Raw genomic sequence first — 4,826 nt, forward strand, 5'->3', positions numbered from 1 at the left:
TTCAATTTTGGCCCTAAAAACAAATTTTATAAACGCTGTCTTAAACACACACATAGTAATTCCGACTTGCTGAGACAAATTTTTCGGCCCATTTTGAATTTATTAAACAGAATATTTGAACATAAAATAGTTTAATCGTTTGATGCCATTAGAAGATGGATTCCATTTTGCATGCATTTGCATATCTCTCGGCTAAATTAAGGGCTGCTAATATGTAAATGCAGGTTATGTCGGAGGTGTTTACTGTCGCATTTCTGGAAGCTTCCGAGCAAGTGCAACTCCCCAGAGCAGAGGTAGCGCTCACATCTGTTAACCCAGGGGGGCACAGCAAACGGTTTGGAGGAGGATGTGTGAGTGTGGGTTGTGCTGTGTGTGTATGTGTTGGGGGGAGAGGGGGGGATTGCTTTCCACATTCTAAGCCAATTTTTCAACTGTCTGTGTGGTCAAAGACGAGAGCACGTTTGATTCGATAAACTTAGACATTGTTTCTGAAGTATGATTCAGCTTTACTGGCAGACTGCTATACAAGTTGCATTGCAAGCTATCTATCAAAGTGAGCCTATATGTGTTTATGTGTGGCTAATCACAACAAATGTGAAACTACAGTATGTCTTGAGGACCCCGTGTTTTTGTGGGATTGAATGATTGAAATACTAGTTGTGGGATTGAATGATTGAAGTACTGTTTTGAAATGAGCAAAATACACTGTAGTAGCCTAATTAGCATTTTTAACAGGTTTGACTTGGCACAAAATATAATCCAAGTTTTAATGGCATGTTTTAACACATTCCAAATGAAATGTTAACAACATAAGTTAAGTTAAAGGTAAGCTGATTTTTCAATCTTTATATGATTTCTTTGACTGACACCATCTAAAAAAAAACAGGAGAGATTGAAAGTGTTGTTATATCTGACAAAGAGGTTCACATTTGACCTGATTAATTGTAAGAAAAGCAATTAAGAAGATTGGACCATACAAAGTTTTCTATAACAGAAGAATACCTGATTTAATGAATTACAGAACTAATGATAATAATGACAATAATTACGATAATTCTAATTCTAAGAATTCGTCAAAATTATGTGCTGTTCTTGAATACATATTTGCCTGAGAAAATCAATTATTTAAATATATTATAAATAATATGTCACATCTTTGTCTCCTTTAAACTTTCTCTTGTGAATGATAGCACCTAAGTCATTAGACAGAGGGAAGTGGAGCTGTTTAAATAAGTGCTCCTATTAGCTGTCTTCCATAAATGGGGGGGGGGTCACAAGATGACCAGAATCATTAGATATCATTAGTCTGCAGCTCTCCAGTGTCTGAAGAAATATAAGGGACTCTTGTATATTCATGCTATTTGAATATCTGCACAATTCACAGTGATGGTTCCGGCATGTCCTCTTTGACGACTTGGAGAAACATATCAGCATATATATCTTAATTAAAGGCTTCAATACGGAAAGTCGCCTGAGCAACGCAAGCTGCTAGCGCTCCACGTTGTGCCAGAGAATGCACCATCCGCAACATCTGCAAGCGGTTTCACTTGGAAAGTGCCAAATCTCCGATGGCTTGCAAGAAAGGAACTCTCTCACACTCCAGGGAAGCTTACCAGGGGTGGATTCGGTCCGTGTCGCCAAAGACGTGTCAGGAACAAGACCCCGGAGAGAGCAGCACGTCTGGGGAGAGTTGCACATGATTTACAGGAAACTGTGCGCGCCGAAACCCCTGTCCCTGTCTGAAATGAGGAGGCTGAACGTGGCCAAATTTTCTCTGGTGCATCATGGAATGATTAGCATGTGGTTCGGCTGTACACTTTACTTGCTGTGCATGCAGTGTTTTTGCAAAATGCATAAACTATCATTTATCTATATGATATTCTGAAGGGGGGAGGAAAAAAGGTTCTAGGGCAGAACAGCCTGATCAAGGGTTCTTCACAGAACTCTTTAGACTATGACGCTTACAGGAGGGCTTACTCTGGTTGGAGGCTAAATTGAATGTTTGCAGCTGGTTTTGAGACTGAAACGTTGGATGTTTCAGACTTGGAAATATCCTTGTCCTTGCAAATAATCAGGAAAACCCAAGAGGAACCTGATGCAACTAGAACAAAAATAGAACACACACACACACACACACACACACAAAAAGTGGTTTCCTTCAGAATGCTTGTGATCAGCTTAATGGTATAGCGTGTTGAAATCCTACATACAGCATGAAATCAGAGCGCTGAGGGAGAGCAATATGGCGTATTTATGTTTCCCAGAATTACATCCAAGTACATATGTGACATTTTCCCCCCGCTATGCTCTGCCAACACAGCCTCTGAGAAACGCTGGGAAAACACAACCTCTTTGCTCTGAACGGATTGCATTATATGTTTGTTTTAGCGCGGCAACACCCAGAATCCAAGACTTGGGCTGCACAGCTTTTCCACTGAACAAATGGCCTGTTCAAGTGAGTGGGATTTTCCAGGACTTATTTAGGTCATGCTGCAATATATATATATAAACGCCTGTGCAGTCACAAATCAATAGCTCTGCAGACTGGCCTTTTTACTGAGGGCTTCTACGCTATAGCCTCCACCTTCACCCCCTGCACCCCCACCCTACCTCCCATCACCACACACTCCTCCTTAATAGATAAATCCAAGAGGTGATGATCCAAATTAAATGCACCCAAGCGTGCTAACAATGACACAAGAGCCAGAGCCACAGCCACAGCGACCAAGCACCTCCACACCGCAGTTCATATAGGCCCCACAAGATGAATGTGTACCCTAACCTGGAGAGTGTGTGGTAACACTGAAAAAGGCCTTTTTTAAAAAAAAAAAAAAAAAAAAAAAAAAAAAAACTCCCCTCTGTAAAGCCATGGCTTTTAAGTTGTGTAAGAAGAAGGCGAAGAAGTCATCTCCACTGCTATAGAATTAATGTGGAAATGATTTCACCCCTGAGGCATGTGGTTTTCTCACGTAACTAGAGGTGGAAACAACATAGCATAGTATGGAGCATTGCTGTGTTGTTTGGGAAAGTATGGAAAACAGAAACAGTTAAGGTATAAAAAAGTAGCTGCCCTGTCTACTATTAATTTATTCTCATTGATTTGATTTCTATGTCTGGGGTAACATCTTGAGAAAACTGAGGGATTCATGGATATAGACCGACTTCATATGCTTTTGTGCCTAAATCATATTTACTATTTTGACTATTACTATTCATGTGGCTGTTTGCCCATTTCATCCGATACTGTAAAGCCACAGAAAAATACACATATTTCACCATCTCAGCACATCTGCTGCCTTCCACCCTATCCATTTGCAAGTAAATATGGAGAGTACAATTTCACAAAAGCGGTGGATGTACCATCAGAAGCTTGTTCCAACAACCACTAGCCAAATGCCATGTTAATAGAAAACAGACAGAGAATAGTAAACAAACATTTTAGTTTTCTTGATATTTTTCTGTATTCAGATATATTTTTCATTTCAGTTAGACATTATTTCTACAAAAGAGAAAATAGTTAACAATCATTTCAGTATCACACAATGGCTGCTGAAGCCTCTACCTACTTAAGGCAATTACTTTGAAAAAGAACAGAAGAGACAAAACGAGAGAGACAGATGGCAAAAGTAGACAGATAGGTGGATAGACCTGCCTACGTTTAACCCAAATCTATAGCCTCAATCTGAGTCTACTTCATGTTTTGCTCATTCTCAGTGATAGTGATAAAGTAACATGTTTTAAAACTAAACTGAACTTACGTGTTGTAACCCACTCTGAATTGAGTGAAGTGGCACTGAAGAAAAATATGTGAGGGTGGTGACTACATATATAAAAAAAATGACTACATATGAAATTAATAGATAACAACGTTAATAAGGTACAGTGAAATGAGACAAAGAAATAAAACAAATTAAAAGTTCTCTGTTTTATTTATTTTTGTTTTGTTATTCTTACATGTTTTCTTTGTCATCCAAGTTTTCAGCATTTATCCACATATCCTGCATAATTTCTAACAGCTTTAACATAAACATAAGTGATTAATAAAGGAAACCAACAACTGATAAATATTCATGTTGAACAGCTTCTGCTATAGTCTGGTACAGTCACAGAGTGGAAGATTGAGCTACTGAAACAAACAGGTGAATGGACGAACATCAACACTGATACTCTAAGTGTGATCTGTTGGACTGGGCGTCTGCCTGAAGACAGTCATGAGAGATTGACCGCAATTCACTGGTCTTCCAGACATCAGAGGTCAAATCAGATGCCCTCCCATCCTGAGTCCTCTGGGCCTAAATGTTTTGCTCTGAATGGTCACAGACACACACACACACACACACACACACACACACACACACACACACAAACACTGCAGAGGTTTCCATCACTGGAAACTGTCCAGACCCCCAGCCTAACCTTGCCTGCCCTAAGTTAAGCTAAAATGCCCTGGGTCAACCTTACTATATATTCCCCAGAGAGAATTAACACATCATAAATCTTCTCTTTCATCTTAGAGCATTGTAATCCTTAGTGAATCAAGATTGGCAACTTGTTTCAAGAAAGGCTTGTTTATTCTTGGATGCAAAGAAAACATACTAAAGCTTATTTAGCATACTTATTTTTTAAAGATTAACAATCAGCAGTATTGGTTACTGTAAATGAGAAGAAATCAGTTGAACAAGGTGCATTTTTTGTTGTCTGAGATGCAGAAGCACTAAAAGCGTGGTTAAAAAAAATGGTGCTGTGCTGATTCACAGGTTAGAGGAATTCATGGAGCTAACAAGGTAAGTGTCCTAGTCTCCTTGGGGCGCTCTCTCAGTGAATAT

This window comes from Alosa alosa, chromosome 24 (assembly GCF_017589495.1).
Source record: "Alosa alosa isolate M-15738 ecotype Scorff River chromosome 24, AALO_Geno_1.1, whole genome shotgun sequence".
In the NCBI taxonomy this organism is placed as follows: Eukaryota; Metazoa; Chordata; class Actinopteri; order Clupeiformes; family Clupeidae; genus Alosa; species Alosa alosa.